Source organism: Panthera onca, chromosome D2 (genome assembly GCF_046562875.1).
Source record: "Panthera onca isolate mPanOnc1 chromosome D2, mPanOnc1 haplotype 2, whole genome shotgun sequence".
NCBI lineage: Eukaryota > Metazoa > Chordata > Mammalia > Carnivora > Felidae > Panthera > Panthera onca.
Window position 1 is genome coordinate 82,202,835 of NC_138349.1, and position 13,063 is coordinate 82,215,897.

At 50.0% G+C, this 13,063-nt stretch overlaps 1 protein-coding gene across 1 annotated transcript in view; it reads left to right on the top strand.

Moving 5' to 3' along the window:
* Positions 1-3,206: 3,206 nt before the first annotated feature.
* ASAH2 (N-acylsphingosine amidohydrolase 2) overlaps positions 3,207-13,063 on the top strand; it is an 83,136-nt gene continuing 73,279 nt past the window's right edge. Inside the window, exon 1 of the mRNA XM_078434121.2 lies at positions 3,207-3,333. The gene's annotated coding sequence lies outside the window, so the exon portion shown is untranslated. The remainder of the gene's footprint in view (positions 3,334-13,063) is intronic.

A 13,063-nucleotide genomic window follows, 5' to 3' on the forward strand; every position in this document is an offset into this window, starting at 1 on the left:
CGACCTAACAGAGACCTAACAGATTACATTTATTTTTTGTTTGTCTCCTTCCGTGTAGAACGGGGGTCTCATGAGAAGATGGGCTTTGTTTGGGTCCAAAAGAGCATGGTTGCCAGACGGTTGGCATTCAATAGATACGTGAGAATAAATATTGGGTTGGATGAATACCACCTGATCATCACGGTCAAGATTCTGGTGCCCAGAGACAGCGAAACCAGGTGGAGAGCACCTGCCTTCCCCAGCTCCTGCTCGTCCACCCCACGGTTCTAGGAGGCTTCGTGTTACGTGCTCAGTATTCTTATTGATCAACGTGTTCACTCATTATTATGTAAAGTGCTACAAAGAGCGGCTGGACAACTCCCTATTAAAAAAGAAATAACCCAAGACCAGAATTCTAAAGGATCGAACAACCCAGAGATCTAAATGGGGAGGACGGTAGATAAAGCTTCTGGAAAAATATAGACCGTGTGTTGGGCCCCGAAGAAGGGCGTTGCAGTTATGTTTGCTTCATACCAAACTACTCCAAGCATAGTGGCTTAAAGTGACAGGTGTCTGATTGTGGCTGATAGTTTTGTGGGTCAGGAATCCGGGCAGAACTTGGCTGGGAGACACTGCTCCTCAGTGTGGCATTGGTGATCCTCCATTGGATCCTGCTGGTGGACGGACTGCTTTGGAGTCTGACCCCGATTCACTTGTCTATCTGGCGCCTCCGTGCGGGGAGCTGAAAGGAGACCATTCGGAACTGTGACCAAAGCATCTACGTGTGGTCCCTGCAGCATAGTAGCTTCAGGATTTCCAGACTTCTTACACAGCGACCCAGGCTTCTGTTAAAGACAAGACAACAGGTCGGTCCAAAATGGAGTTGCTTATGCTAAGCCCCACACCACCAAACTCAGACTTAATTACATTTTTGGCTCTCCAAGAAAGGAATCTTAAACCAGTCAATCGGGAATCACCTAATCAGCACGAGTTAAATCATCTGCCTGAGAGACCCCTGCCTTCCCCTAAAGGAAAGTAACCTTGCAATAACCAACCTGCTTTCTCCCCCCCCACCCCCAGCATAACTGTCTTGTCCTGCTCCCTGCTGCCTATAAAAGGCATCCATTTTGCACAGCTCCTCGAAGCCCCTTCCTGTCTGTATTGGGGTGCCGCCCAATACACGAATCATTGAATAAAGCCAGGAAGATCTTTAAAACGGACTCAGTTGGATTTTGTTATTTTAACAGATCCAAGGGCAAGTGCTCCAGGAAATGGAGAATTGACACAAGGCTTTTGTGACCCAGCCTCAGAAGTCACACGGCAGAGATTCCATGTCCTCTGTTGTCATCACGGGCAGCCATAAACCCACCGAGTCTTGGGGTGGGGGGGATGACACAGATCCCCTCTATTCCACGGACGGAGTGTCAAAGAATTTGCAGCCTTGTTTTTGAACTCAGGGAGGTATGACTCAGTTAACCGGGGAGTAGGTGAGAAAGTATTTTGAGGATAAAAGTTTGAGCAGGGATGGGATAGGACAGGTGCATTTAGGAGCCATAAAGAGGCCCAGGTGCCCAGCATGACCAGGAAAATGTCAAAGGCCAGGTCAAAGGCAGAGGCCTTGGGCTGGGTGGGTTTGAATACCCCGTGAAGGAGTCTAGCCTTTGCTCTGCAGACAAGCTGTGTTTGAACTGTGTTGCTCACATACCCCGAAGGGAATTTTGAAAGAAAGTGTTCAGCTTTGCATCCATCCCCACCCCCTCCCCCCACCATGATTTAAAAGGAATCGCAAAGGTCAGCAGCTCTGTGTGGTCATTCAGGCTGACGGAGGCTTTCTACCTACTTCTTCGTGGAACATCCAGGGTCACTGTGGGCATCTCCCTCCGAGACCGCGTGGGAGCCTGGAGAAGCACGTGGGGGGCCAAGGCCGGCGTCGGTGCCTGTCACTTCCGCTCATGCCCCAGTGGCCAGACCTCAGCGAATGGCCACTCCAGACCGCACAGGAGGCCCGGAAGAAGCGAGGAGCACAGATGTCGCGGGAGAGCAAGGAGCCCTCCCTACAGGGCATATATACAGCGTTCTGCACACTGACTGCTGCTGTTGCTTACACGGCCCGTATTATTATGCACTCAGCCTGTAGGCCGTGCTCTGTGCACGGATGCATGTGACTCCCCGAGCGTCAGCTCGCAGGACCCCCAGGTAGACGCGCTTCAGGCGCAGGAGGCCCCGCAGCCTCGGGGCCCAGTTAGGAGGTGAGACATCGCTGTGGGAGGCTCGGCCACTCCAGGCAGGGGGCTGCAGGGGGGGCCTGGGCCGAGTCGGGCCGCAGATCCCCGCGCGGCTGTCCGGCTGTCTCCGGGCGCCTTCAACGGTCCATCCCCAGCCGCTCACTCCTCCCTGCCTTGCAGCCAACTCCTCCATGAACCCCAGGGTGGATTGTGCTGCGCCTGAAGAAAAGCAGGGCTTTGCCCTGGGCTCAGAGGCAAGCTTCGCCCCTCCGGCTTCTAGGAAGCGGCCCAACAAGAACTAGGAAAGCGGCCCCGGTTTTCAAAATCCTGGGCACCTGTGCTTCCTGTCATGGAGACAACAGACGGACGGGATGTCGTGCCCTTGAGGGGCCTGATCAGACGCGAGAGGTCTTTGTCTTCTCTTCCCTGCCGTCGATACCGGGGCCCCAAAGGTTGGAAGAGTGGATTCCCCCCCCCCCTCCCCGGGGGCCCCAGAAACCACGCAGTCTAAAGCAGACTGTACTGCAGGCAGCCGATGCTCCGTTTTTTTGGCCGGGCACAGTGTGGACGTTGCTGCGTTTGCTGCCCTGAGCTACCAGGGCGGTTGGGTGTAATCAGTCTCTCCAGTGACACCCTTTCCAGACCAGCGAGGCGGCCCCTCTGCGCGGAGCCTGACTCCTCCGCAGGCAGTGACCCTACCCCACGTCTCTGGGTGGATTTGTCCCCCAACATCGCCTCGCAGTGCGGCGTAGGGGACCCGGCGGAGGAAAGGGTGTCCTTTTCCACATCAAACACGGGAGGCAGGTATGTCTGAGAAGACGAACGCCTCCTTCCCACGCCGTGTCCGTGCAGGGTGCTTGGGGACGGGCTCCAGGTGTGACCTTGGGAGGCCCAGGCAGGGTTTTTCCACAAGCAGGCTCAGCTGGGGCGCGTCCTGCCCGGTGTGTGAGTCAGCACACAAGTAGTTAAGTTGGAGAGCCTTGGCTTCCCCGGCTGGTGCATTCAGCCTCCGGGAGTCAGCAAGCGGCAGTGCTCATGAGAGCGGGGGCCGGGGACACCCAAGTGTCCTGGCACTCGGGCTCGCGACGGGGACCCGCTTGCCTCTCTGAACAGCCAGCTGCCGCCGCAGGTACGTAGCTGGGCTTGGATGGATGGTGCTTTGTTTTCTCCCCCGAGGACAGAGAGCCACGGTTGCTCGCGTGTGCACACAGGCTCCCTTGACACTGAGAAGAAACAGATGTTTATTAGCCTCCTGAATAATATGACTTATTAAAATAAGGGACAGGGGCGGGGGGTGGGGGCGGAGAGAGGGGAGAGACGCTTCCTCTCCCCGTGCGTTTCCCTCGCAAAGGCGGCTTTTCTTAATTCTGTGTGCATTCCAGGGCTGTGTGCGCTCAGGTCATTTGAATGTCGCGATCACAGGGGGAATTCGAAAGATGGCCTTTCGCTGTCCTTTCCGTGAATCTTCAGATCCGCGTTCAGAGAGCTGGATTCAGTCTGAAGAGTTGTGTTGCCGAATCGGGGAAGTCAAGCGGCGGGAACTCACTTTCCTACCCCGTTTTCGACAGTGAGATTCGAATCCTTAGTCTTCAGAAGCAAACTTCTTCAGGTTTACCACATAGCTGCAGGATCTCAGACGTGGTGTTTTTCTGGCTCACAGCCTGAGGCCTCCTGGCTCAGATACGTAGGGTGACCTGAGTTAACTTTTCGAATCCCAGTTCTGTTGTTGTTGTTGTTGTTGTTGTTGTTGTTGTTGTTGAATTCTCAACTTAGCTACCATACGGTGTCATCTTGGCTTCAGGAGTAGATGCCCGTGGTTCATCGCTTAAATACGACCCCCGGTGTTCATCCCAGCAGGTGCCGTCCTCCATGCCCGTCCCCCATTTCCCCCACTTCCCCCACCGCCAGCAACCCTCAGTGTGTTGTCTGTACTTAAGAGTCTCTTATGGTGTGGTCTCCCTCTGTGTATCTAATTTTTCCTTCCCTTCCCCTCTTCTTGTAATGAGTCTGCTCAACTTGGTCATCCTGGCCTTCCCATCCTTTTGGATGACTCTTCTTTATACGAGCCGTTGAAGAATGTCTGAAATTCTGAGTGGATTGGAACTATCCTCAAAAACTCGGACTTGGTGGAATTTCCAAGGATATAGGGACATAAGCAAAGCCTGTTTGGATCTCATTCCATCTCTAATCTTTTTTTTTTTTTAAGCTAGATGACCAGTTTATTATAAAAGGGTATAATTCAGGAACAGCCAGATAGAAAAGATACATAGGGCCAGGCAGGTATGAGGAAGGGGCCCAGAGCCTCCCCGCCCTCTCCAGGGACACCATTGCAGCGAATCTCCACGTGTCTCCCAACCTAGACCCTAGAAGCCCATCCTTTTTGGGTGTCTATGGAGGCCACATTGCAGAGGCGTGGTTGATTCAGTCCTCAGCCCGTCTCTGTTTTGTCACGGCCACATCAGCCACCAATAACTGCCATCTGTGGCATGGATGGTCAGGGTGATGTCACTGCAGCTGGAGTCAAAAGGATGTGAATTCGAGTCCCACGTGCGTAATTTACTGGCTCTTCGAAATACCTCGAGCCTCACTTGCTTCGTTTGTAAAATTGGGATCCTGTGTGTAAATGTGGTGCTGGTCGCACAGAGAGAAATAGGATGGGCTCTGACACCAAAGCTTCCAGTGGAGAGAGAGACACTCACGAAACCCTAGGTACCAGAATGGAGGAGTGTGTAAAGTGTGAGAGGAAGAAACGGGTTAAGCCATGAGCTCCAGCTGGGGGATCGCTGGATTCTCGGTAGGAGGCTGAGGAGAGGCGTGGCCCCCAACCCCGTCCCCTTTGCCAAAAGGAAACCGTTTGTGATGTGAGGTGACACCTAGAAGGCTTGTCTCATTGGCTAAAGAACAGACACCGGTAGCTGGTTTTACACGTTCTTCCAAATGGGCACCTTTCAAAGCCTTCTGCAGGGAGAATGTCGCCAGCCTCCTCCTCCTTTCTCTTCCTCTCACAGAAAAGGGTGCCCCTTCTTTCTACTCCTGCTCCAAGGTCAACGGTAGATGAGAGAAATGGAGAGCTCACCACATCTCTAGCGCAAATGCATCATTGAGAGGGAACCAGGCTAATCTGGACCATCGTCTCTCAGGGCAGGTTCCAGAAGTTCTAGCAGAACCAGGGTGGAATGGGTGTGTTTGAAAAAAAAAATGCTCATAAAACCTTTGAGGTAATGAGTTATCCAGTCTTAGGATCAAGACTCTTAAACAGGAGGTGAAGAGCCACTTCCTATCACCGGACTTGAATGTCAAGGGTCACCCTAAAGGGAAAGAACTCTGATACCCAGACCTCCTGCAGCAGGGGACACTTGGGCTGTGACTCTAAGTAGTCCCCCTCCCCAATTTTCCCATCTAGCACGTGGGAATCTGTCCCATATTTCTCCAGAACACTGGAAACCAGAAACTGTTGTGTCCATGGTCATGAGGCTTCTCCTCACACCTCACTGAGGACAGCTTCAGTGACCTTACGACGCTCGAGAAGGAGGAAGAAGGTGGTCAGGGGTTAGTCATCCATCACTAGATTCTGGCAGGCGGTGAGGCCACAAGAGGGCGGTGCAGAGAATAGCGCTGATGACCGTGAAGGAGAATTTGAATGTCTGCTGACGAGCTTCTTAGGATCCTGCCAAGAAATGAGGTCCCTGAGGCCCTCCGAGAATCTTCTGCAACTGTTTTCCGTATTGTTTTTCTTTACTGCTACCCACCTTTCTTTGTTGCTCTTGCAGACTGGCCTGGTCTGGGAGGAGCAGCTAACAGAAAGGAAAACAGCAAAGTGTATTTGTGATACAGAACACAGCAGTGTGTACCCGTTGGATATGGTTTCGGCAGCCATCTGGAATATCCAGTCTCAATTCCTGCTCCCCATTGCCTCCCTAGCTCCAGGGACAACATTGTTATCTTAGACTATGCTTAAGAAATGTCTCATTCAGGGCTTAGAAGGTGGTTTGTGTCGTGACAACGGTGGGGTAAGGAAAGTTCACATTGGTGCGTTGGGGCCAGCTGTATATACTTCCAGTGTTTTCCTCGGGGGGCCTGAAATCAACCATGGCGGGAGTGTTCACATACACACCAGTACAACACGCCGGGGCTGTCTATGCCCGGAGAGCCAGTTGTTAAATGGGTAGCAACCCACCGCTCCCAGGACATGTCACAGAAAATTCTGTGACAAAGAGATGAGATGCTGCCTTAAGACATTAAGAGGGAAAAAATTGCCTTTGGGAGAAACTATTTTGTATTGTTAAAGAACACATGATAGACCCATGATCAGGTTTACTTAGTGGCAAAACTCTACAAGTTCGAAAACGAGGAGCATTCTGGCCAGGTCACCTTTCCAGGGAATGCTATCACTTTTTCTAAATGTTCAGACCCCTGAACTATGTTGATGGAGACACATAACCCCATCTTTATGTTACTGTGTTCATAAGGGGAAGAATTTATAAGTGAACCTTTGCAGCTGAAGTTTAAGAGTACTCTAATCCTTTTCCAGCCCATTTACTATTTGGGTTAATACGAGTAGGAACAAGAAATTTTCCAAACTCTAAGGTGGAAGATTGTTTGTTGAAGTGCGTCTCCCTAACCTCACAGCCACGGAGACTGAGTATGACCAGCACCCCACATAGATGAACTCTGTGGCCAAGATGACTTCAGATCTTCTCAGAGAGTGGGGGCACTTCGGAGAGCTCCCTCTCTGGGAGCATTCATTCATTGATAGGTCCTTGAAGTTCCTCATCTGATGATGCAAAACCAAAGGAAACTTTCCATCTAGAAAATGACAACTCCCTGTGGATGAAACTGACATATAAGAGGAATTATTCATGAGCACTTAATAAGCGTCTGTGCTAAACAAATAAAGGGCACTGTGAAGCAGATTTACTCATCCAGTCTGCCTGACATGTACTTCTTAGTGAACCCTCACAACCACAGGAAGAGGTAGTTGTGAGTATTCTCTCCAATTCAAAGATGAGGAAATTGATGTATCAAGTTAAGTGACTTCTTCCAGTGAGGGCATTGCTGAGATTTGACCTCAAGAAATCTCCGTCTAGAGGGGCGCCTGGGCGGCTCAGTCAGGTAAGCATCCAACTTCAGCTCAGGTCATGATCTCACGGTTCGTGGGTTCGAGCCCCACGTCGGGCTCTGTGCTGACAGCTCAGAGCAGGGAGCCTGATTCAGATCCTGTCTCCCTCTCCCTCTGCCCCTCCCCCGCTCATTTCCTCTCTCTCTTTTTCTCTCTCTCTCAAAAATAAATACTAAAAAAAAAAAAATCTTAATCTAGAACCCTTCCTCTTAAGCCACCATTGTTTACCATCTCCCTGCAAAGTACGTGACTAGAAATTTAGCTCCTCTCCTTGGAACATGGGCCTCCACTTTTGTTGCATGAAAAACGATCTTGATTCAGATGTCGCAGAACAATGGCTGTCAAAATTGGATCAAGTTTTCCGCGATGCGTTGAGTCGGCGCTTCCTGCAGACACAAAGCAGTGGTTGAAGAATGGAGCAGGGAAGTTCGGGCTTCGACGTGCACAGCCACGGCCTGGACACAGGAGTGCTTCTTTCCAGCTGTTTCTCCCGCGAAAGAAAGGCAAAACCCTTCCACCACCAATGTTTCACCTCTCTCCGTCTTCCGGGTTCCAGCAGGAATCTCGAACAAGGTCGTGATAGTCCAAGAAGAAACAAGAAGCGTGTTTCTCTCCCACACGCGCCCTTTCGACGTTGCTGGAAGCTTGGAAGAAACGCTATGTTTGTGATATTTTGGTTCGGCGTGAGAGTTACGAGCGTCGGCCTTAGCCCTCGTCCTGATGGCTTTTGGGCCTTGTGTTTATACCCAGAACTCACAACGAACCCACTTCCTTCTCCACCGCACAATCAGTTGATTTCCCCAAGTTTCTTCTTTTGGCACATGGCACCATGATTCTCTCCCGCCCTTCAAAAATTGGACTGACGCTTGGTCTTCCCTCTTCTCCTTTTCCCATGTTGACCTGGTGGCAACTCCTAGTGGGATAATCAGCGCTTCTCTGATATCTTCCTCCTTTCTGTTCCTACTGTCACCCCCACAGACCACCTAAGCTCTGCTTCCCCTCCCCCCCAAATGGGGTCTCAACTCTTCAACGGCTGCCTGTTTCAGCTCCAACTTCTACAGCATTAGAGCACTGAGCAGGGACACATTTGGAGGGCCTCAAGAAGTCCTGTGGTCAGTTAGTGATGTTGGCCATGCCAGGGGATGGGAAATAAGCATTGTCTGTTAGCCCCACCTGCTCCTTTATGTTTGCAAAAATGCAGGTCTCTTCACGTGTTTATCTCACTCAAACACATTTGGGGACCCTTTCCTGCGTTCACTCAGTTAAGATTCCCCAGCCTGGCATTTCAGAACATTTGAGAACATCCAGTAACTTATCCCTCAGCTGTAGATTTTATTGCCCCCGACAAAGCCTACATCAGTGGGTCTCAGGCTCAGGGTCACAATGGACCAGCGGGCGACAAGGGGTGGGGTTACATCCAGAGCGCCGGCCACCTTCCGTAACACTGTATCCTGTCCTCACCCTGACATATTGGGGTACGGATGTGGGAGTGTCACATATGAAGAGCATCTTTCAGAAAGTTAAGGGAGAAAACGATTGGGGACTGCTGCCTCAGTTTACCCAAACCACGCTGTCTGCTGTTGTATAGATTTGGGACTTTCCTTCCCCTGCGCTGACGCTCCAGCATCCACACCTCTCCCTGGCCAAATCTGGTTTCTTCTTCAAAGTTTGGCTTCAATTCCATCTTGTTCATGAAGCCCGCCTTGATTTTTCAAACTAGAGAGGATCTCTCCTTTCTGCAAGCCCCCAGAGCATCTTATGTAAGATGCTTATGTTCAACCTTGCGTTGTGTTTACTTGGCATCTGTCTTGTATTCCCTGCAAAATCCAAGAGAATGATTTAAAACATCTTTGTATTTCACTGGGCCACATACCTGGTAGGACCTCCACGAACTGGCCTCTTCTCGCCACCCTTGTCCTGTCTTTCCTCGGTGTCCCCCCTTTGCCTTCTCTGCTCTCGAAACAGCAGACGACCCGGAGTTTCCCAGAAGTCAACTTTGCACGTGCCTTCTTATCAGGTGAAGTCGATGGCCCGGATGACCACAGTTCTCCACCCCTCCCTGAACCCACACCTTCTGCAGCATGAGACGTGGAGACCATTTCTCCTCCCCCTGAATCTGGGCTGGCCCCGCGATGTGCTTTGGGCAGTACAAGGCAGCAGAAGTTACAAGGCGCCAGTTCTGAGCCTGGCCCTCAAAGACTTGCAGGTTTCCACTCGTTTTCTTGGACAGTTGCCTAGCTGCCACACAAGCAAACCTGGGCCAGCTTGCAGGAGAATGAGAGACCGCGTGGAACAGAGATGAGCCATGTGGCACAGGCCATCCTTAAACTGGCAGGTCCAGGGGAGGGGCAGAGAGAGACACACACACGGAATCCGAAGCAGGCTCCAGGCCCTGAGCTGTCGGCACAGAGCTTGACGCAGGGCTCGAACCCACGAACCGCGAGATCATGACCTGAGCCAATTAGAAGCTTAACCGACTGAGCCCCCAGGCGCCCCTCAAGGAATATATTTAAACGAGGGAAGCAATGGATTAACTCAGAGGCTGTAACAAGCCTGCATATGTTCAATTTGTCTCGCATAGTGTAAGTAATGAGGTATTTTTTTAAAAAATGGTTTGCCTAGGGGCGCCTGGGTGGCTCAGTCGGTTAAGCATCCCACTTGGGCTCAGGTCATGCTTTCCAGGTTTGTGGGTTTGAGCCCCACGTCGGGCTCTGTGCCGGCAGCTCGGAGTCTGGAGCCTGCTTCGGAATCTGCGTTTCCCTCCTTCTCTGCCTCTCCCTCTCTCTCTCTCTCTCTCTCTCTCTCTGTCTCTTGAAAATAAACATTAAAAAAAAATTTGTAATGGTTTGCCTATATTTGAAAATCAAGAAATTTAAGGTAAGCCCCATATCACTAACTTTCCGCCAAAAAAAAAAAAAATCCATCAACCTTGGGCCTTCGTTTTCTCGTGGCACCAGTGAGTGGGGACTCCCCTTTAGATGAGCATACTCTTCTGGCTGTGACAATCCTCAGTGATCCCTGCCTGTCGGCTTCTTGATACACGTTGTCATTTGTCATCACGTCTGCACTTGTGCTGCGTCCGCGGCTTTCACTCCGTGGTTTACCTGCTGTGAAACCCTGAGCACTTAGGAGAGCTGCTGATAACTGGGTCCCCTCGCCTCCTTCTGCCTGTAGCATGGGTGTGATGGAGACAGATTCTCTCTCCCCAGGCGAGATTTTAAGTGTCACTCATATCTCATTTTTCTCCTCTACTAATTGAATTGTTTTCTCCCTCCAAAGGGTTTTCAGGGATAATTTGGCTTACAACCTGCCGAAACTAGAGCAAGGCATTTTCTTTCATCTCACAATTCAGTTTTATTATGGCAGGAACTGCAGAGAAAGAGTCACCCAGCAGGGACGGCAGGCCGGTCAGGAGGATTGTGCCAGTTTTCTGATGTTTTTCCCCTTCATAACATTATTTTTTAAGTGTGTGTTTATTTTTGAAAGAGAGAGAGACAGAGCGTGAGTGGGGGAAGGGCAGAGAGAGAGGGAGACAGAGAATCCGAAGCGGGCTCCGGGCTCTGAGCTGTCAGCACAGAGCCCCACGCGGGGCTCGAACTCGTGAACTCAAGATCATGGCCTGAGCCGAAGTCAGACGCTTAACCGACGGAGCCACCCAAGGCATGCCTATGTTTTTCCCCTTTAACGGTGCTCACAAGGGTCAATGTACAACCTGCTATCTGTGGTCTGTCTCTTTCAGGATGGACTGCAGAGCTTTATCTATTTATTTTTGGTCGGATGATTACTTATTCTACTTCTAAGGCTTATAACTCATTGATGTTCAGCAGGAAGGCACTGGTACAGGTAGACCAGCTGTTTACTCTGGCATCTGCTCCAATTGGTCGTTGCCCAGGCTGAACCCGTAGTTAAATCTTTCGAACGTATCAACTCTGGACTTAACACACTGGAACGCAAAACACGCTCCTCTTCAACGATGCCTTTACCTTTGGACTCATTTGTGACACAACAGGCTCAGCAACTTGGTCACAGCTCTGTGCCACTTGGCTGTATCAGTTCTTTTATGTAAACACCAACTTAATTATCCAATTCAGAAGAAACTTTGTCTCTTGTGGTGCATCCAAAGTTCAGCTTGTGAGGGCATGAAAGGCAGCTCAGCCTGTTCTCCCATTAGTGAAATGAAAAAGCAGGTAGAACTCGCCTAAGTAAGTTGGTGCCTCAATATTTCTAAACGCCCCATGGGATCGGGCAACCGACTTAAGAGTTGGACCAAGATGGCCTCTGAAGTGACACATTCTGCTTCGTCGAGCTGAGAAAAGCAACGGAAACTCTATTTTTAGTAGTGGTTGTTCTTCAGTAAGGATAGGCAAGAACAGACTAGCAGAGTTGACACCTCCTTTCCAGCCTACTTGGAAAATCGTTCACCCGACGTGATGTTTTCGTATCCTGTATCCATCCGTTGAAGACAATACCTTTTGATCGCAGAGGTAATACACGACCGTTGCGACAAATTTTAATAAGGTTAAGCAAGATGCAGAAAATAAAAAGTTCCCTCACATCCCGGGAGTATTTCGAAATGGATTACTCTAGTTCTCTCTTTGTCTCTGTCTCTCTTTGTATTTTCGATAGCTTTAAGACTTGGGAGTGCTTTCTTTTAAACCCCAAACTTGGGGGGAAAAAAAAAAACATCTTGAAGGGAATGTTTTCAAATCTGGTTTGCATTTCCCTGCTGTCCTAGAGATTTTAAACGAAAAGGACTCAGGCTGTCCCTCTGGCCACTGATCATTGTCATGGGCTGACCCCCCTCTCTTTTGAACGTCTTCCAATTGCTTGTCACTCTTATCACCTGTGTGCCTGCTTCTGGAAACCTGGAGTATTCCAATTTTCTGTAATTGGAAGAAAAAGAATGTTTGGTTAGAACTATATGTAAATTAAAAGTCAATAGGCTCTGCACGAGCCGAAGAGGCTCTCCTATGGTTTATTTTTTAAAAAGTTTTTATTTTTTTAAGTTTTTATTTATTATTTTGAGAGAGAGAGAGAGGGAGAGAGAATCCTAAACAGGCTCTGCACTGTCAGCTCGGAGCCCAACACAGGGCTCAAACTCACAAACCACAAGATCATGACCTGAGCTGGAGTTGGACGCTTAACTGACTGAGCCACCCAGGCTCCCCTCTCCTATGGTTTAAAATGCGGACTTTATTTCATAAGTTTCTGTGATCTGGAGACCTTTTATATTTATTTCCCATTTGTAACTATGTCTTAGAGTTGAGACTGCCTGAAATGTGACCTCTGAATTAAAGAGATTTTAGTATATTTTGAAACGCAACATTGAACATCTCTTCATCTGTTTGTCATTTGGATGTCTTCTGTGGAAAAAATGTCCACTAGCTCTGCCCATTTAAAAAAATTTTTAGGGGCACCTGGGTGGCTCAGTTGGTTAAGTGTCTGACTCTTGATTTCGGCTCAGGTCATGATCTCGCGGTCCGTGAGTTCGAGCCCTGTGTCGGACTCTGTGCTGACTTCTCAGAGCCTGGAGCCTGCTTCGGATTCTGTGTCTCCCTCTCTCTCCACCCCTCCCCCACTTGCACTCTGTCTCTCTCTCTCTCTCAAGAATGAATACATGTTAAAAAGTTTTTTTTTAAGTTTATTTATTCTTGAGAGAGAGAGAAAGAGAGCACAAGCAGCGGAGGGGCAGAAAAAGAGGGAGAGAGAGAATCCCAAGCAGGCTCCACACTGTCGGCAC